At 36.4% G+C, this 22,621-nt stretch overlaps 1 pseudogene; it reads right to left on the bottom strand.

The window, feature by feature from the left end:
• Positions 1-219: 219 nt before the first annotated feature.
• LOC143532115 (BTB/POZ domain-containing protein DOT3-like) lies at positions 220-22,233 on the bottom strand (annotated as a pseudogene).
• Between the last annotated feature and the right edge of the window lie 388 nt (positions 22,234-22,621).

The following is a 22,621-nucleotide window of genomic DNA, read 5'->3' as shown; positions in this document are numbered from 1 at the left end:
GGTACTACACATTTGATAATTCATTTTAACTCTTTTATTATATTAATCTTGAAGCTTCAACTGTCTCAAGGTGTTAATGGGTCGGTTTCGGGCTCAAATCTAACCAAAAACCACAAATTCGGTTCTTGGGTTTGTGAAAACCGTTCGGTTTCTGGTTTTTTGGTATTCACCATGGATTCCATTTTTTTAGTTTTCAGTGAGTTTGTTTTTATGGTTTTACTATTTATTCTTAAACATTGTGGGCTTAAACCGAACCAAAAAGCGAGAATTTGATTTCGGGTTTTGACAGTGTAGGGTGTGGTCAGACAGTGTAGGGTGTGCCTGCAAGTTACAAAACATATAACATTTTTAAACAACAAGGTTGCTAATTTAGCTAAGGGTATATTAAATTATATATCATCATTAAACCTTGAGATATATATCAATTGCACGGTAGAGTCCATCGTCACATGGACGCGCAGCATGTGGTATTGATTCAGCAATCACTTGAAACTTAATAGCAGAAAGGTTCGGATCTCCTGCTATTTCCGCAAGGTAACTATCCAGTAATTTGCTAATGTTTGCTTTCCCATGACTTTCTACTTGTTGCTCTTGGTTCATCAAGTAATATTCAAGAATCCTTAATACTGAATCTACATTGTATATAGTCTGATCTACCATTGACCTACACCATATATATATACTGATCAATAACTAATATCATATGTACTAATAGGGCTGTCACTTTTAACCGAAACCCAACCCCAGACTACACGTACCTGAATCCGAACTAATCCGAACCAAGAAACCCGAACCCAAGAAAAGGCTAACCCAAACCCGAATCGAAGTAGTTTGGGTTGGTTCTTGGGTCCGAATTCAAGCATCCGGGTTAACCCGAATAAACTTTTAGTTTTAAAAAGATATATATTTTTATATGTTACTGGCTAAGCCTCAGCCACTAATAATGATATCAGAATTTTGTCCAAATGGACTATTCTCATTCCACCTATTATGAATTGATTGTTTATTGTTTGTTAATGTTTTAAGTTTATGACTAAAAGCAACTATAATCCAACACCCTAATCTCAACATACTGAAGAAAATTATGTCGGTCTTATTTATTATGGTTGAACTTTGTTAAAATATTACTCTTTTTAGGATGTTTTATCGGTTTATTTTTGTTTTGTTATTGGTTTATTTACATTACGAGTAAAAAAGAATATGTTACATTAAAATTTAATAATGTAGATTTTTTTCCTATGATACTCGAAACCCGATTAACCCAACCCGAAAAATTCCGAACCCGAATTACCAAAACCCGAAGGTAAAAAAAGTCATAACATCTAAAATTAAACTTACTTGACTTGTGTTCCTTCCCCGTTGGGTATCAAAAGGTCATACACGGTTGCGTTCTCCAGCGCCATCCCAGCTCGTTTTTCAAGCTCGGAAACACGATATCGAATAAACCACACCCATCTTTAACATCCACAACAAAAACTTACACGAAGTCGCATCTTTCTCATGCGGTAATATCCCCACCAAACTCTCTAAAATCATCCTTTGCTCTTCATTTTGAAACTCCTTTTCAGTCTTCCTCCCTTGCATAATACTCCATTTCAACTCCTCTTTTCGATTATTATTATTATTATTATTATTATTACTATTATTATTATTATTATTATAACTATAACTATTATTAATATTATTATTATTAGTATTAGTATTATTCTCACCATCATTTCCAACCATCAACCATTTTTCAGCATACAACATAATACACGAACCTAAAAAATCAGGCCTTAATGTTCCTTTAAGAGCCATTGATGTCATGATCCGTTTAAAATGATCGATACGAAGCATGACAACATCGTTTAACCACCGGCTTTGTTCACCGGTGTTTCTTGACACGCCCACGCTATTGAATCACAACATCTTCTAACAATTTGAAGGTTTTCGGCCCACGGTGAGAGCGTTTGACATGATTTAAGGACCGTGATCGAGTCTTTCCATGACGAGAAGACGACGAAAGTGAGGAATGACTCGGTTTTTGAAATCAGGTTTCCTTCTTCGAGTTCTTCACTCATGTCTAGAAACTCTGCCGCGCATCTTAAAGGGGCTGCGGTTTTCGGGCTTAGTGATACGGGAAGGCCGTAGCAAAACTTGACCATGGTTTACCGGGCATGTTTTGGAGTTTTAGGTCGTAACCATAGTTTGAGATTGAAGGCTGTAGCTCAATATGTTCCAAATAGCCGCATCTTGAAAGCAATGGATACTGAAAAATGTATTACAAAGTGAAGTCAACGATAGCATGTCATGTACAATTTTTCTATAATTAGATATATGGGTCGAATAACGTGTTAAATTGGCACATCAGTGTACTGCTTTGTGGTATGAGCTGGTGTCGTCAAATTATATGACCGTATGATGTGGTATATACACTGATATAAAAGTGATTGATATGATCAATTAATAACAAAGTCATACGGTTAACATAACAATTTTCTCTATATCATACAGCCGTATCAGGGTCACCTCAGTACCTTGTGCGGGGTGTGTAGCCGCATATGGCATGTAATTTTTTAAAAGGTATGTATTATTTTTTATAAATGCACTTGATTAAATACGCTTTTTATTGTTTGGAATTTTAACTAAACTATTTTAGTATTTTGTGTGTTTATGAATTACTCAAACCTATTGTTCTACTCGTGATTATATATATATATATGTAAGTTTATATTATAGTCTATTTCTTATACTCTCACATAGCCTATGAGAGCTCACGCGTTTTCAAAGACGGTCCTATGTATGATGACATTACTAGGTGTTTGTGTTTGTCTGTACAATACATAATATATATATATGTGTGTGTTATTAATACCTTGTGAACATAAAACGTAACATCGTCAACAGTGACTACTAAATCTGATGGAAACTGAGATATAGCAAACCTGCGAGTTCAAGTTCCATGGGTTAATTAGTTTCTTCATGACCGACCGGCTAATCATATATATATTTACAAAATAAATAAGATGCATGCATGTGTGTTAACTTGTTACCATGAATTGCCTTTTTTCTCGAAGCTTTCTGCTGCAGAGATTAGAGTTGGAGGAACAACCAAGTCTTGTTGAGGGGCATCTTCTTAATCTGTCTCAGCGAAATTTGACTCGGCCATTTCAACAAATTTATAACTACTTATTGTGATCCTCTCTCTTTGTATGCTTTAGCGGTATATATAATTTGTATAGGTCAGTTGTCATGGACAGGTTTGGTATATAGAGTGTGGGCTGTCGTGTTTGAGTAGGGGTGTAAACAAGCTAGGCCCGGCTTGTAAGTCGCAATGTTGATGCCTGCCAAATAAGCTGGACCCGGCTGACAGGCATTAACATTGGGGATTAAACGTGTAACTCGCTCCTAAATTTGCAATTTTAGTCCATTTTCAGTGACCAAACATGCAATATGATCAAATTACAGTGACAATATGTGTTGTTAACTCTTAGGTTACTTGTTGTGGGGCATCAAAGGGGGCGGCAAAGATGAGGCGACAAGGCTTAATTTACCGCCGGCTACATCGCGCCGGGTCATTAAGGGACCCCTGTTAGTCAAGTAACGGCTTTTAACAAGAAAATGGTGGTGCCACCCCTAAATAAACAATCACATTTTTTTTCTTTTTGTATAATTAATGTCTAGGTAAATTACAACATGTGAGTTAACAGGTTAGTTAATTAGTTAGTTAGTTAAACCTTCACTGCATACACGACAATGACATAACAATTTAACTAACTAGCAAACTCTTCACCGTTATTCAACTCATAAATATTAATCAAACTTTTAACATCTAATATTCTACTCATAAAATATTAATCAAAATTTTAGAAACTTTAGTGGGGAAGGTACTCTTAGACAATAACAACAATATACTATGTACTCTTATATTTGTTGTTATAAAAGCTTAAATATATACAAGTTTTGATGTTTGATTTATAAGTAAACTTGTTTATGGTGACCTCCGAACATTGAGAAACAAAATATTCTTTTATATTTCAACTTAGTTTTTGAGAAAATACGTTGATTTACTTTAAAGACATGATCTATTAACATAATCTAAGAATGCCATTTTAGATAAACAGAACAAAAACTATTAAACAGTACTTGTTATGATTTATAAAATTTTCATACTTTACAAATAATTTCATCACAATATAGTTTATTCTTTATATAAATTTCATGTATTAAATCTTAAATGGTCTCCACAAACAAATTTGTGCCACACATCTTTAGTTCATCATGTGAAACATGTTTCCTTGTATTCCCTAAAATCCCTTTATTATCCTTACCAACCGCCTTAGTCATATAAATGTAATCGAATCAATATTTTGTCGAACACATTAATATGCCTAGCTAGCTAAATATGTCGTGTTCCGCTCAACCTAATGGCTTAACTCATCTATTTCTATAAGTTTTTTAAAAGATAACTTAAACATGACGAATATTTTATGTCCACCCTTAGAAAAGAAATGGGTATCCTTTTTGTAATGTTAACATGAATATATTTCTAAAAACTGGTGTTTTATTGGATGCAAAAAAATCATAACAAAAGATTTAACATCATAATTCATATGTACATGTTGTTTGCATTAGCCATTATACTATATGACAATTAACCATCACTAAATAATAACAGATCATATACATATTACTTTGTTATCATGATTAATAATATTCTCGACGAAATGGTCTCGTGGCATAGTTGGTTACTTTAACGTACCCAATCATTGGGCCACAATCAATGAAATGGTCGACCTTTTTATTTGTATTATTTTAGTCCATCTGGTATTGATTTTGAAGTGATGTGGGGCTTAGAAGAATAATGTAAGTTGGTTGTTTGGTATTAAGAGAATGAAGAGAATGTTTGGGCATTAGACTCCGACAAGTCACTATCATTTCACGTGTATGCAAACTCAACCTCCAAATCACTTCGTGGCTACTTCCATACTACAAATGCATGTTCAAGTAATTTACTAGTATATGGACATACAAAATAAATCTTCACTTTTTTATATATACTAATTTACTTTTACACTCATGTATATTTTCATATGGTTAAATATAGTGTTTTCATACCCGGGTGGCTGAAAATCTAAACAAATATTTTACCGGTCTACTAGTCGATCAGTTGGACCGGCTTATTAAAAGTAAAAATACTAAATTTTAATCTGGATATAGAAGAAAAAGTATTATACATATATGTGTTTTGTTATCCTTTTATAACTAAACAAAAATACACAAAGATTTCATTATAAATGCAAATTTAGTAAAATAAAATTTTATTAATATATGCTTGAGTTACATATATTAATAAAAACAAGTTGATAGCTCTACTACTTGTTTATCCTCTACGAGTTTTCTACAAGCTAAAGACACTATAAAAAATATGCAATTCAACCAGCCGCTAAGAAGGTCACCGGTTTGATCTTTGGCTAAAAAAATGGCGAGGAGCAACGAACTGAACCCGCAAGGAGTCCGGCTATGAAAACATCGTTTAAGTGTTTGTCACTTGTGTCTTAGTTAATTCATTTATTTATTATTTCATGAACCATGATCATTGTCGCATTTTGTTCATTCAAGCTAGTATAATAATCATTAACACGTGGTTGTTTCTAAACTCCACTTTATGCTCAAAAGTATGCATTCCATATTGTGTGGATGTAAAAAGAATATCAATAAATTTGGTAGGTGAAAGTCTGAAACAGTATTCAAACACTTGGGTATGTGTTTCCTGACAGTCATGTCATGTCTTTATTTGAATATAAGAAATAACTGACCATATATTTTTTATTTTTTGTTTGAAAGAACAACCAAAGGATATTAAACCACCTCGCTCAAATTTTTTTATACTAAAGAGAGGCTTTTGCTTTGTGGATAACAAATAATTAATATTAAACAATTACTAAATAAGTTGAAATATAACCATGCATGAAGTATTTAGATGCATGGCAAAAAAGTTAGATAGGTACAAGAACAAGATATTGGATCTGAATGGAATTAGAATCTGGACAATAATTAGAGTTAAAAATAAACTCGATCTCATAAATTTCTTTTAGTAAGGAATTCAAAGAATATTCATTTCGAAATTAGAAAGCATCATCATTATATTTTAATTTTCTTATCAATATTAGCAACGAAACAATATTTCATCAAACGTGGCATGTGATCATCCGGCTGCTATCAAGTATTGCCCTCGTCAAAATAGTGAGGGTTCAAATTTCTTTAACATGCTTTAATAATTTATAAAAATTATATAAATCAAACTCCTCTTTACATCAAATTCTTACAATAGATTAAAGAAAGCATTCATGATCAGCCTGAATCTAATTATCAAAAAGATAACTGCCACTTGATCTTGAATATGCCTTCGGTTGCTTGACCAACGACTATTGAATATAAAAGCTTGTTTATTTTGAATTTATTATATTGCTATATATATTTCGTTTCTAATTATATTGTAAAACATGACAACATTACTTTTGCAATTGTATTTGTCAATTTAACTTATCGGTTCCTTATTTCCTTGAAATTAGAACACGCATTTAATCATGCCTTCATGTTATTACATACATGTTCAATAATGAAATATATTGTGTATATCCTTTGTATGAATCATATGCTAATAGTTATAAAATTATTAACTAAAATTATATTAATCTAGACACTAGATAATAATTCTGTACTCTTAACTTACTAAAACTACTAATCGGCAAGTGAACTAGCCGACTCTAGTACAACTAAATAAGTTCGAATATCGAACCCACGAGACTCTTTAATATACGTACACTAGCTAATAAGATTCAACTGACTGACACGACTATTTATGTTATATTATTTTGAGGGGGGTTTTACTAAAAAGCTAAATTTAAACTAATTAAAAGTAATAAATAAAAACTAGACACAACTTGACTTATGTAACATCCCAAAAGTTCAATAAATAATATTTTATACATTCTCTCTTACGGTGGACAAGTTTACTTAAGATGGTAAATAAAATAATAATAATAGGTGGAAGGTTAAGTATGCTAGATTAGAGGGATTAATCATGGACTAGAAAGGAAAGATGAGCCTTAGGTCCATGGGCTTAAGGGAGTATAAATACCCCTTAAACCCTAAATCTTTCCATTTCCATCCATCTTATTTATCTTATTCTCCCTACACCTCCATAACACACACACAACCTTTCCTTTTCGGCCGCAAGAGAGAGAAGTGAGATCCAAGATCAAACGAGCCAAGATCTTCGATCTATCCTCTATATTCAAGCTAGTTACAAGATCCAAGCTCATAACCAAGCTAGCCGCGACCTAGCAAACGATTAAAGGTATGTGCTTGATCTTAAAGCTTATGTTTTTATGAACAAATGATCATGAAATTTAAACATAGAATGAATCGGGTCTAGTTAATTCATAAAGTAGCAAACTTGATGCTTAAAATGGACGAAATGGACTTATTGTTAGATACGGCTCGTTAAAGAAAACCCTAGATCTAGTAAAGAACGTTCTATGGTTAAAGATTTAGGCTTTATGCCTTAAAAAGGATAGATCTTGATGAGGTAATGATAATAGGTGTATAACGGTTATGGAAAATAGAAAAGGTGGTTAAAAGTTATAATACGAACCAGTTAACAGTTACCCGAACCTGGAAACAAGAAGAAAAGATAGAAAGATTTGACCTGAGGGTTCTCGGTCAAAAACTTGAGTTCTCGGTCAACAGTCAGTCAACAAGGGATCTCGGTCAACGAGAATTCTCGGTGACCTGAGTTTTCGGTGACCCGAGTTCTCGGTGACAAGGGTTCTCGGTCAAGGCAAGGTTCTCGGTCCCAAGAGTTTTCGGTCATGTGTTTTCTGCTAAGTTCTCAGCCAAGAGTTCTCGGCTGATCTGTTATGTTCTGGGCCAGTACCATTTAAAACAGATGGGCTTGATCTAACTAAGCCCATTTATAATGAGCTAGCCCATTCGTATAAGTTAAACAAATAAGCCCAACTTAGAAAATAATTTAAAATGTTTTCGGGGTTGTGTGCATACTCGATGTGATAGTTAATACACTTACCTTAAATGGTAAGTGTATGCCATGTATGATTTATGTGATAGATATTATGTTATGATTGTGAATGAAAGCTTGTCGATACGTGAACGATCTTCGGATATTACACTTATCGACAAGGGAGGTATGCATATGAAAGATGAATGTGTATGATATATATGTGTATAACATATGAGTACGTAATAATGATTAAAGGAAGTATTTGTATATTACGGGTATGAAAAGACAGTATGTACGAAGATGAAGAAGTAAGGGATCAGACCCTAATAATATCTGAAATAGAGAAGAAAGGGATCAGACCCTAATAATATCTGAGATAGAGAAGTAAAAAGGGATCAGACCCTAATAATATCTGAGATAGACAAGAAAGGGATCAGACCCTAATAATATCTGAGATAGACAAAGGAAAGATGGATCAGACCCTAATAATATCTGAGATAGAAAAGAAAATGGATCAGACTCTAATAATATCTGAGATAGAATGGACAATAAATATAAAGTATGAAAGTAATAAGGTATGTACGTATGTATGAAAATATGAAATGAAAGTAAAATTAGTAAAATAATTATTATGTATCTTCGGATGAATGATTGAAGGTAAGTGTATGCGTTGTATGATGTATGATTAACTAGAGCTCACTCAGCGCAGCTGACTTTTGTTAGTGCACGAAAATTTGACACAGTGGATATGTTATCCTGGCATATAATATGGATCAATTATCCTTATAATATGTTGCAGATCTTTTCAGGATCAATGATCCTCAGTACTTATCATTTATTAAAGATTTTCCTTTGTTATCTTGGTATTTTTGGCAGGTATAACGGCTAGTTACCAAGTCCAACCTATAATCTCGCAATCAAGTTAATAAAACGCGTGGATAATGAAGGAAAGGCTTGATTGAAGGCTAAAAATTAGGAGAATTAGTTATTCTACTTCATGTATATATAGAAGCATGATCAGCTAGGGTTAGACACAAGATCACAACACATCATACACGACTTTTCTCCGTAATTATAGAATAGACACTCACACTTGTATTCGCTGATCATAGCTTCCAACCCTTGTAACCACCTTTTACGATTAATAAACTTGACGGTGATAGTTTTCACCGTCCGGGGGTTTTTTGTGTCGGAGATTACTATAATCACGTACTATCCGACCAAAGGTTACCTCGTTAATCCTTGACCGAAGTGATTCGACCAAAGATTACCTTGTTAAGTTTTGACCGAAGTAAGATTATCGTATTCAAGGGCTTTTTCCCTCGTGATCAAATCATTGTGTACATCAAGATTTCGATTACATATTCGTTATTATCAACATAGCACTATACCTCACTTTACAGATTTGGATACTTGATCCTTAGCTAATTTTTATCCAAAACAATTTAGCTGGAGATTACTATAATCACGTACTATCCGACCAAAGGTTACCTCGTTAATCCTTGACCAAAGTGATTCGACCAAAGATTACCTTGTTAAGTTTTGACCGAAGTAAGATTATCGTATTCAAGGGCTTTTTCCCTCGTGATCAAATCAATGTGTACATCAAGATTTCGATTACATATTCGTTATTATCAACATAGCACTATACCTCACTTTACAGATTTGGATACTTGATCCTTAGCTAATTTTTATCCAAAACAATTTGGCGCTCACCGTGGGGCAATTGGTGCTATAATCCAGAAAATACCTTATCAATATTCAACCTTTCATACCCATATCACCATCAATGGCCTCTCAATCAACCTCTGCTTCATCAACCATGCCATCCTCGGTTTCTCTCTCATCAAGAGCTTTGCCGCCGATGCCTCCTCCAATTACGGGAGCACCAAGGACCACCGCGGTTGGAAACAAGACATAAATTCCAGTCCTTCAGAGCTCAAAAACCATTGTTGCCACTTCGGTGGTCAAATCTAACAATGATGTTTCTGCTATGTTTTCACAAGTTAAGGCATACATGGAGCAGCAGAACAAAACCAACCAGGGGATCCTGCGTGAAATTGAAGATCTCAAGAAAAGAAAGAGGCCAGCGGAGGATCAGACTCCCTTGATGCCTAGGGTGCTGGAATTCTCTACTCCAGGATCTGTGGCTCAACATACTCAAGGATCCTCGATTTTCCAACAAGGATCATCCATCCTTCAACCAGGGTCCATACTCAAGGATCCTCGATCTTCCAGCAAGGATCATCCATCCTTCAACCAGGGGTCCATGGGTCAACAAACTCAAGGATCCTCATTCGTTCAGCCAGGATCATCTATCCTCCAACAAGAGTCCATGGTTCAACCAGCTCAAGGATCCTCAACCTTTCAGCAAGGACCATCGATCCTTCAACCAGGATCCTCCGGATTGTATCTTCAAGGATCCTTCAACTCCCAACCACTAGGATCCTTCATCCACAATCAAGGATCCTTCTTCAAGGATCAAGGATTCTCAGGGGTTCAACATCAAAGGTCTTCGGAGGTCCATGAAGGAGACATTATCCCCATGCAGACCATAGCTTCTGGAGGACCAACTCCTATCGCAGATTTTTCTTATCCCAGCTACTCATCCGGGATACCTACCTTCACCCAACAAAGAGGTAACCCATATGATCCTATATCCTTTAACGCTAACCGTGGTCCCGTGCAGGATGCATGTATCAACCAAGCTATGGCCAAGGAGCTACAGAAGCTCAAGGATATGATATCAAGTGTTCCCGGGGTGATACGACCAATCCCCGAGATACCTGAGAGAAGTCACAAGTTATCCAGATTTTCTCCACCTATCTGTGATGCTGAAATCCCGAAGCGGTTCCAGACCCCCAACATGAAGACTTATGATGGGACCACCGATCCTGAAGAGCACGTTGCACAATATAGGGAGCGTATGGAAATCAAACCTATCCCGGAGAGACTCAAGGAAGCTTGCTTGTGCAAAGGTTTCGGATCCGCCTTAAAGTGGCTGCTAAGTCTTCATCCCTTTTCAGTTACTTCTTTTTCACATTTAGTTAACTTGTTCAACAGCCAATTTTCCTGTAGTAGGAAATTTGAGAAGTTAACTAGTGATTTATACCGAGTTATCCAACCTAGTGATGAATCCCTTAGGGATTTTGTTACGAGGTTCGGCAGGGAAGCTCTAGAAATCCCTAATCTTGACATGGCTACTGCTGTTGAAGCATTCAAGATGGGACTTCAGAGGGGCTCCCCGTTTTATGATGATCTTGTGATGACTCCTTGCAGGTCTCAAGATGAAGTAAGAAGAAGGGCACTCCGGTTCATACGATTGGAAGACGACAAGAGGATCCAGGATCGTCTGGGGGATCAAACAAAACAGGAATCCCCTGACAAAAATAGAGGATCCTCATACAAGAACAACAACTCAAAGCCGTACACCAAGTTCAACAATCAAAACGTACGAGCAGTCGAAGAAGGAGATGATGATGAAGACTATCCCTGCATCTCCAAGTATTGTTTCTCCGTAGATACCCATGGCTTAATTTGTGCCATGAAGGATCTAGGGGAAAATGCAAGGTGGCCCCGAAAGAACGAGAAGACTACCACCTTCAAAGATAAGTCTAAGTGGTGTGTTTTCCACGAAGATTTTGGTCACATGACAGACGAGTGCATTGGTTTAAGGAGGGAAATCGGATACCTCTTGAGCAAGGGTCATTTCAAAGAGCTCTTGGGAAGAAAAAAGCCTAGGATCCAGGATACTGAAGACGTACCACATAAAGCAACTCCACCCCCACCAGACGCACAAGTAATCAACTTCATCTCCGGTGTCTCAGATATATGCGGTACTTCTTTCTCCTCGGCAAAAAGACACGCCAAAGAAACAAAGTTGGAGAACGGAGACCGACTAGTCATATCCACTACTTTGACGACTGACAAAAGAATCTTCTTTGATGAAGAAAATAAGACAAGCATCCAGGATCCTCACCACGATGGTTTGATTAAACTTTATTTATTGCTAACCATTATGTACGCAGAATCCTAGTCGACGGTGGAAGCTCGGTCAACATCATACAACATGACGTACTACATAAAATAAACATCCCAGACTCAGAAATCATCCCAAGAACGTCGGTTCTAGTGGGTTTCAGTGGTGAAACCAAGAAAACATTGGGGGACATCAAACTCCCGATATACATCGAAGGGTTAAACTCTTACCAAAAGTTTTGTGTTATTGACAATCTTTCTTGTTGCAACGTTATTCTTGGCAGACCTTGGATACATGGAATGAAGGCTGTAGCCTCTACTTACCATCAGTGCATCAAACTACCAACTCCTTGGGGAGTAGTAAGGATAGATGGTGACCAAGTGGAAGCCAAGAATTATTATTCTTCATCAATGAAGCCGAAGACTAAACAAACGATAGCATAGCAATTACAGCAACATCCTAGGGACGTGCTGGAAGCTCGGGAGCGAGACGTAAAAGAAGTATCTTTAGATCCTGAAGATCCGGACACAAAGGTGTTCCTAGGATCCTGTATCCCTGACGAGATCGAGGAGGATATGATATCCTTCCTAAAGTGACGAAAATCCACATTTGCCTTTAGACATTCAGACATGACAGGTATTTCTAAGGAGGTAATTACTCATAAGTTGGGCCTTGATTATTCTATTAAACCCGTCCATCAGAAGCGAAGGAAATTCGCTCCTGAGAGGAACGCGATCATACAAGAAGAAGTTGAAAAAATTCTTAAGGCCGGTATGATCAGAGAGGTTATGTATCCTCGATGGTTGGCTAATGTGGTTGTTGTTTCTAAAAAGAATGGAAAGTGGAGGGTGTGTGTCGATTTTACCGATTTAAACAAGGCATGCCCCAAGGATCCTTTCCCGTTACCACATATAGACTCCATAGTGGATGCAACGACAGGGCATGAGATGCTTACCTTTATGGATGCTTCCTCTGGATTTCAACAAATTCAGATGGAACCATCTGATCAAGAGGATACAACATTCATGACTCCTACCGGCATATATTGTTATAGTGTTATGCCGTTCGGACTAAGAAATGCAGGGGCAACATATCAAAGATTGGTCAACATGATGTTCAAGGATCAGTTAGGCAAAACCATGGAAGTCTACATAGATGACATGGTAGTGAAGTCAAAGAGGGCTGAGGATCACCTTAGAGATCTTGAAGAAGCATTCAATATCCTTGACCAATATAACATGAAACTGAACCCGTCAAAATGCCATTTTGGTGTTAAGGCTGGAAAGTTTCTAGTACATGGTGACCAAAAGGGGAATAGAAGCGAGCCCGGAGCAGATAGAAGCCATCATTAATTTAAAGTCTCCTGGGAATGCTAAAGATGTCCAAAGACTGACAAGAAGAATAGCTGCCCTCAACAGATTCATTTCCAGATCCTCAGAGAAGTGCAAAGACTTCTATGATATCTTGAGGAAAAATAAAAAGCTTGAATGGACCCAAAGGCATGAAGATGCACTAAAGGCTCTTAAGGATTATATATCCTCAGCACCTGCTTTGATGAAGCCAATAGATGGTGAGCCGCTGTCCCTATACTTAGCTGTGTCAGGAAATGCAATCAGTGCTGTTCTAGCCAAAGATCATGACGGACAACAACACCCGGTATATTACGTAAGTAAAAGCTTGTTAGATGCAGAGTTCAGGTATTCTCACCTTGAAAAATTAATTCTTGCTTTGATTATGGCCTTAACCAAGTTGAGACACTATTTTGAAACACATACTATTATTTTAAGAACTAATTATCCTGATAAAAATGTGCTTAGAAAACCAGAATTGTCAGGAAGGATGGCTAAATGGGTGAAGTGTGAAAAACGTATATAATATTAAAAACCAAGTTTTACCGAATTCACCTAAAAAAAACACACAGTCGGCAAGTGTACCGGTCACAATGTAGCTAGCAAGTAAGAACGGATATCTAACCTAGGACACTATGGGTAAACTCTAATTATTAAACCTTATGATTACTAACCTAAACTTTCTTTTGATTTTTATATTTTTTTATATTAATAAAACTAGTAATACTTAACTAATTAAAAAAAATAAACTAAAAATAAAACGTTATAAAAATTGGGTTTAAAAACAGATATGAGAAACGACTACCTAGGTAATGGAATCCCACTAGTTAAAATTAATAGTTAACGAACTTGACTTGGTTGAAAAACAATACCTTAAAAATATGACATTAAAGACCACTAAAATACGCTAGATCGCCTCCCGGCCTCACCAACGACACCTTAGAACTCTAATGACATGTGAAGCTCAATCGTTAAAGGTTTGGATCACCTCCCGGTCTCACCTTGCCTAATAATATTATGGTACCCCCAAAACCCGAATCACCTCCCGGTCTCTTCGAATACAATATATATTAATATAAAGAGGGTATTATTAATTAATTTGAACACAACTTATATCACAATAATCTTAAAGGACCTAGGATAACTCACTCTCGTGCAATTATGACCCAAAACCGCAAAAGACAAAGATGACACAACACTAAATCACCTCCCGGTCTCTCTAGTGAAAGAACAATAAAATCTAATAAACTCTTATAAATTACTCCTACGGTTATTTCGACCATAAACCGCAAATAAGTTGAAAACACAAAGTAGACAACCTAATCATGTGTCTAACAATCACCAAAAATTATTAAACACAAGTGGAATAAATATTATAATAATAAACTAGATTTAATTACTCAACAATACCATGAACAAACCAATTAAAAACTTTTCCATAATATTAAATCAACCAATGATCAATAGTAGTTCGTCAAACCATTAATCTAACATAGTGTTCAACCAAAACCAAGGTAGTATAAAATATTTAGCCACTCATAATAAAGTATGACACAAAAATAATATAAAGATTATAGTTCATAAAATAAAACTAAAGATGAAAGAGTGTGCCTTTTCTATGCTTCAAGACTCAAAAATAGCCACAACCATATAATTCTCTTACCACAGTTGCAAACAAAAATTCCTTGACTGACTTGTCTTGCGTCACAGCCACACCAAAATTCTTCAATGTATTATTATATATTTTTTTCCTTCGCTGACCTGCTACAAACTTTTGTGATTTCTTTGGCTTCACGTGACTCTCCCAATCACGTACAGTAGCACCACCAAACTCTATTATATATCTATTTATGTTTCGCCTGCCGCTCTCTACCAAATTATATTATTTTATATATATAATAAACTTCTTCGTTTTGACCTATTTCTCACGTAACCGGCCCAATTTATTCCTTTCGTCACCACAGCCCAACTCCAAGTCTTTTAATTCCATTTGAGGCCCATTTGGATTTTTATTATTTCCTGTCACTATGCCATCAACGAGAATATTATTAGTGAACATGAAACTCCACAAAATATATGACAATTTATTCCATCAATTACTACTTAGATGCCATTGTCTCAAGTTTAGCATAAATACTTTAATTTATCTCGTTTAAACACTTAACCTTTAAAATCAAATTATGAGCCAAATAGAAATATATTCAATAAAAAACTGGCTCAAAAATATTTGAAAGTGTAGGAAATATTTATATAATAACATGTATATTTTAAACCATATCAATGGGCTGTGAAATTGAGTGCATATGATATTCTGTATGAGCCCAGAACAGCCATTAAGTCACAAGCGCTTGCAGACTATGTGGTTGATTTCAGTAGTGACATACAAGAGGAGGCTGATTTGGAGGTTCAACAAACTGGAAGAAACCAAGGATCCTTGGATCCTCTTTACTGATGGAGCATCCAACGTAAGAGGAACAGGATTGGGTGTCCTACTAAAATCGCCACAGGGGGACATAATACCCCAGTCCATTGCGTGTGCATTCCAAACCACTAGTAATGAAGCGGAATATGAAGCTCTGATCGCAGGTTTGCAATTAGCTAAACATATGAGGATCAGGTATCTTCAAGTATATGTAGATTCTTTATTGATGGCTAACCATTTTAGCGGCTCATATGCTGTTAAAGGCGAGAAACTAATCAAATATCTAGATGTTGTGAAGGTACTATCAAAGTCCTTCGATTAATTGAGTATTATATATGTACCAAGAGAAGAGAATGCTGGGGCAGATGCCTTAGCAAATTTAGCTTCATCATTGAAGATTCCAGAAGATACAAAGATTCCAATCATCCATATACTCTCACCAGCAATAGGAGAACAAGAAGTTGGGGAGATAACAACTGACAAAGAGATTGTGTCTTGGGATCCATTATCCTCAAATAATCAAGGATCTTGGATCCTCCCAATCAAGAAATTCATTCAAAATGGAGAGATTCCAGCCACAGAGAAACCTAAGTCCTTCAAACTTAAGGTATCACAATACATTTTATTAAACAATATTCTGTATAGGAAATCTCTTGCAGGTCTGTACTTGAGATGCATTGAAGATCCTGAAATTCAAGAGGTGCTCAAAGACTTTCATGAAGGAGATTGCGGTAATCATACTGGAGGTAGCCCTATTCTCAAGGATTCTGAGAACAGGATACTTCTGGCCTACCATGAAGAGAGACGCCATGGAGTACTCAAAAAAGTGTGACTCATGTCAAAGACATGGCAATATTTTGCATCAGCCAGCAGAGCCTATGTATCCTATATCCTCATCATGGCCTTTCATGAAGTGGGGCATGGATATTGTGGGTAAGCTACCTAAAGCTCCAGGAGGAAAAGTATTCATGCTTGCAATGACTGATTACTTTTCAAAGTGGATAGAAGCAGAAGCTTTCGTTCATGTCCGCGAAAAAGAGGTGATATCCTTCAATAAAAGAAATATTATTACTAGATTTGGTATCCCTTCAGAAATTATTTGTGACAATGGTTCCCAGTTTATCGGGAAAATAACCACTAACTTTTGTTACAGTTGGGGCATTAAGATGATTACCTCCACACCAATTCATCCTCAAGCTAATGGTCAAGCTGAATCAAGTAACAAGATTATTATCAACAACTTGAAGAAGAAACTAGGATCCAAGAAAGGCAAGTGGGCCGAAGAGCTACCATATTTCTTTGGGCTGATAGAACAACACCAAAGAATGTAACAGGTCAAACACCCTTCTCATTGGTGTTTGGCTCAGAAGCTGTGATCCCTACGGAGATGGTGGTTCCTACCGCCAGAACAAGCATCCGTGATCCTCAAGCTAACAACGAAATCCTTCTCCAAGATCTGGATACTGTTAATGAGCTCAGAGACCTAGCTAAGATCAGAATGGCAGCATATCAACAAAGGGTAGCTGGAGCATACAACAAGAATATCATGATTCGAAGATTTCAAGAAGGAGATCTGGTTTTGAGGAAAACCTTCAAAAATACAACCAATCCAGCGGATGGAAAGCTAGCACCTAAGTGGGAAGGCCCCTACTTGATCGAGTCAGATGCCGGAAAGGGGGCATATCACCTGCTGACTATGGAAGACAACAGGTTACCTAGAGCATGGAATGCTATTCATCTCAAGAAATACGTTTTCTAATCAGGGTCAAGTATCCTCAGAAGGATCAAGGATCCTAAAATTGGTAATATCTATCCGATCACTTATTCATTTCAGATTCTTATTAATATAAGGATAATATATTTTTAACGTTTCTCTTTTTCCAAGTTTTAAATAACAATGCAGATTTCAGTAAGAAGTCCAATTTCTAAGAGGTTGGCCACCTCTCCTTTACATTTAAGGTACTTTACTATTTCCCTTGGCCTAGCCCACGATTGGATATGACCCCCGATGATCATATCCCCTAAGGTTTAAAGGTTTTCACCTTTCTTATAAAATAGAGTTTCTACACTCTCGCCTGGAGCGCACGCTATCCAACGTATAATCCGGGGCAGCGGGACTAGTACACGTTTAGTGGCTGACAATTTCGTTGTTTCGGCTATATGGAGGATCCTATGATTTATGGTAGACGTACCATACCACCGGTTTATAACGTTTTCACGTTATCTCACGTTTGGGCTAAATCCCGGTTTGGGCGAGTCCCCAGTTTACATCCGTATCTTTGGGCCAGTCCCCAATTTAACACCAGTTGCACGGGCTTGTCCCCAGTTACACGGGCTTGTACCCAGTTGCACGGGCTTGTCCCCAGTTTATTTGGGCTTGTCCCCAGTTTGTTGGGTTTATTCCAGTTAATATCATAAGTTATTTGCATCAGGTACTCTAAGTTCAATTACAAGGATCACAGAAGGATCAACACTTATGGTAACTTAATGGTATTGGATATAGAGCCGGAAAGGAAGTTGCCAAGGAAACTCCATTGATATATGACAATTATACCCAGCTTGTCAAATCTCATCTGTTTTGCAGGAAGCTTGATTTCAAAGGCAAAAAAATGACAGTTGTGATCTTATCACAACCGCCATTTTGGGGGCAATTGTTAGTGCACGGAAATTTGACACTGTGGATATGTTATCCTGGCATATAATATGGATCAATTATCCTTAGAATATGTTGCAGATCCTGTCAGGATCAATGATCCTCAGTACTTATCATTTATTAACGATTTTCCTTTGTTGTCTTGGTATTTTTTGCAGGTATAACGGCTAGTTACCAAGTCCAACCTATAATCTCGCAATCAAGTTAATAAAATGCGTGGATAATGAAGGAAAGAGTTACAATGAAGGAAAGGCTTGATTGAAGGCTAAAAATTAGGAGAATTAGTTATTCTACTTCATGTATATATAGAAGCATGATTAGCTAGGTTTAGACACAAGATCACAACACATCATACACGACTTTTCTCTGTAATTCTAGAATAGACACTCACACTTGTATTCGCTGATCATAGCTTCCAACCCTTGTAACCACCTTTTACGATTAATAAACTTGACGGTGATAGTTTTCACCGTCCGGGGGTTTTTTGTGCCGGAGATTACTATAATCACGTACTATCCGACCAAAGGTTACCTCGTTAATCCTTGACCGAAGTGATTCGACCAAAGATTACCTTGTTAAGTTTTGACCGAAGTAAGATTATCGTATTCAAGGGCTTTTTCCCTCGTGATCAAATCATTGTGTACATCAAGATTTCGATTACATATTCGTTATTATCAACATAGCACTATACCTCACTTTACAGATTTGGATACTTGATCCTTAGCTGATGTACCCTCTCAATTTTGGTCTAAATATACTAACTTAGAAAGTACAGGGACCATAAATGATAATTCTAAAAATAATATCCCGCCGCGGTACGCGACGGGGTAATATGTAACCCATCGCGTAGCGCGATGGGGTTGATGAGTCACCGGACACATGTTAATACCGTATCGACACGTGGCGCAATATGACAGGCCACGTGTCAACACCGCATAAGGCGGTGTACTTTTGCGGCGTCGCGGTTCGCGACCAGTCCCAAAGGACCGGGCGCGGTACGCGACGGGGTCCAGGATTGGCTATATAAGGGGGGTGACGGGCATGAGCTCAAATCATCCCAAAAACACCTTCCTTTACACACACATAGCCTTGGAAAACGTGCCCCGTTGCTGTAGCAAGCCGACATACTGTTTTCTCGATATTCGTGCAAGAAACGAAGTTGGAATTAAGCTAGCAATCACCTAAGCGAGTAGATCAAGTCCTGCCTTATCGTGTAATCATTCTAAGCATCCAATCTAAGGTAGGAGTTATGTTTAAGTTATTTGAATTATAGCTTAGATTATCAATCAAAGCTATGGCCTTTAACCTTGATCGTATTTTACAAACATTCATTCACAATCATGTTTTCATAAAACGTTACTTCATGATGAAGTAATGTTAAACAAAAGAGATATTTTGACGGGCATGTAGTAACTGGAAGGGGGATATCATTAGTAGTAAGTTTCTTGCCTAAGGAAAAGTAATTCGCTTAAATCCCAATCAACCGAGGGACCCGTTTACTTACATGGAGAAACTTACCAACGTGATAGAACCTATTACGCCAAAGCATGCTATATCAAACGTCACATAAAACTAAGTGTTTTCATTCACAATCAGAGACAAACGATTTCAAGGTTAAGCTTACAATCACAGCTTAACATCATTCAAAATATTCATACGAACCTATTTATGTATAGGTTAATATCATTCACAATCGATCAATCAATCAGTCAAGGTTTACAACACCGACGGTACAGGTGAATACGTCAACCTTTTTAATCAGTCAAAACATATTTATACTCAATGAGACGAACGGGTGTTTGTCTTAACGAGTCAATCAATGTCTACATGAGATAATGAAATCTCTAACACATTATAATACAAAGTAGAGAATAATATCAACTCAGACCGAATACGCATGTGTCTGGATCCAAACATAACTGTTAAAGCTCAATCAATCAATCAAAGGCAATGAAGTCGCGAGCTTAAACGGTCATGACCAGTTCTCAGTTTAGGGTCGTTTGGCTTTGGGAATACCGTTGTGTGTGTAGGACAGTGGTACATATACCGTAAGTACAATTCTTCCGCTGAGATTGTCAAGAAAACTACATTTGTATTATATTGTCATTCAAAATGTTTTATTGAGTCATACGTGTTCACAAGCATATAGCTGACGTATTTTTCCAACCCATTGCAGGTAATTAAGCATAAGTAGCAATAGCAAGGATTGGAGTCTTATGAAGATAGTATCGCGTACAAGATGGCTCCGTTTTGATAAACTAAATCCTTGTAATATGAAACTTATCTTTTGTAAACTAATACTCGGGTATTTAATTCCTGAGTAAATTTTCAATGAAAATTAATATTATATTCAAATCTAAAGTCTTCCGCTAAAATCAACCCAATACTCTGATATATTTACAAAACAGGTACCAACTTGTGGTCACACGCCTAGGCCCTAAGTCGGGGTGTGACAACTGATTTTTATCCAAAACAACTTTTAGTATGCATGTAGGTGAGTAGGATGCGACAGCTGGCGTGAGCGGGACACATGGCAGAAGAATAAAATCCTGGCATCTGAAGACTTGTTATGTTTTATAATTAATGCTTTAATTTTGAAAGACAAGACGAATGTTTTAAGACATGTTATGAATTAGTACGGTAATGTTATGAAATTTTTTATATTCCGCGTAAGTTTTTAATTACTTTGATATTTAGAAATGCATTTATGAGTAAATCCAACGTCCAAATGTGAGGTACCAGTAACGGGGCCTTACAACTTAGGACTTAGATTTAATTCAATTAATGACAAGTAACTACCTAGGCTAGAATCCTTAATGTATCAATTATCAAATAGTTGGAAAATTTTATGCTATGGAACCGGCATCTTAAAATATTCACTTAATGGAAACCGAACAAGACCCTCGACCATTCTCAAGGACACACCTATGGAACCTAATAAGTTATTAATAATACCGGTTTAATTTGTCTCACTTACGGTCGCTAATTTATTATATGACAAGTACCTCCATATGAAATCCTACCTTACAACGCGGAAATCAAAGGTAGTTTAAAGAATTCACTCGACTAGATAGACATGACAAATAAACCAAACCTAAACGGACTCCTTATGAATAACTAAATTTAACAATTCATCAACCAAGACCTATCCCATAATCTATGGCCTTAAAGTTATTTAGATTAACAGCACATTTAGGTCTACTTGATTTATTATTATTGTTTCTATGGTTTTATTGCAAATCAACCACAAGCTAGTCAAAAACACACGGTGGATAACCTAACAAAATTCTATGTATGAAACAATCATTAAAGACTCTGTGAAACAATAAAACTCATCAAACAATCCTAAACACACATATGCATTGAATAAATAACATAAACGTCTTACTTGATCATAAAGCCATAAACAAAGCAAAATCCAAACTAAATTAAAAAATCAACAAAAGTTTATTATAAGTCTAGGCAGTCTAGGGGTTTAGCCAACAACCATACTCAACAACAAACCATAATAACTAAAGTTTAAAAACTGAATTCATAAACAAAACAATAAAAGATTAAAATCAAACCGAATAATAACTTTGATGAGTAAATGTTCAACTCAAACGCTCTTTGCTTGAATCAATGGGCTTGCCCTTCCTTGCGGCTGCCGAATTATCTTTTCAAAACTAAACAGGGGCCGATCTTCCAATCTTTCTTTTTCTTTTTTTTTTCTCAATCAAAATGGCAGCCCTTTAAAGTGATTTGTAGTCGGTTAAAATCAAACTCACTTGGGCTTTTGACTTTACTAGCAGCCCCCTCAAGATCTTTTATGCAATCATCCATGTTTATACACACTTTTATTTTAGCTGATTAGCCCACTCAATTTAATTAATATGTTCTGCAATGTAGAATATATTAATTATCTCATATGGTAATTTAGATATTATGCATGAATTTAAATTGGCAATATACCATATTAATTCGAACCAATACATCACGTTAACTCAATTCTATAATTTGACACATCTTTGCTTATTGAATTATTTAAATCATTTATGGTATGTTTGGCAAAAGAAGTTGGTAACTGTAGATGGAAGCTGCTAGCTGGTGGCTGAATGTTGTAGCTGGTAGTTATTAGCTGTAACTGTTTAGAAATATTTAAGTGTTTGGCTGTAACGTCCCTTAAATTTTGATCTAAATTTGACAACTTGTTAAAGTTGAAGGATCAAAA

This window comes from Bidens hawaiensis, unplaced genomic scaffold (assembly GCF_021521415.1).
Source record: "Bidens hawaiensis isolate Kalapana, Puna unplaced genomic scaffold, B.hawaiensis_p1.1 tig00009361_1, whole genome shotgun sequence".
NCBI lineage: Eukaryota > Viridiplantae > Streptophyta > Magnoliopsida > Asterales > Asteraceae > Bidens > Bidens hawaiensis.
This window is presented reverse-complemented; position numbering and strand designations above follow the sequence as displayed.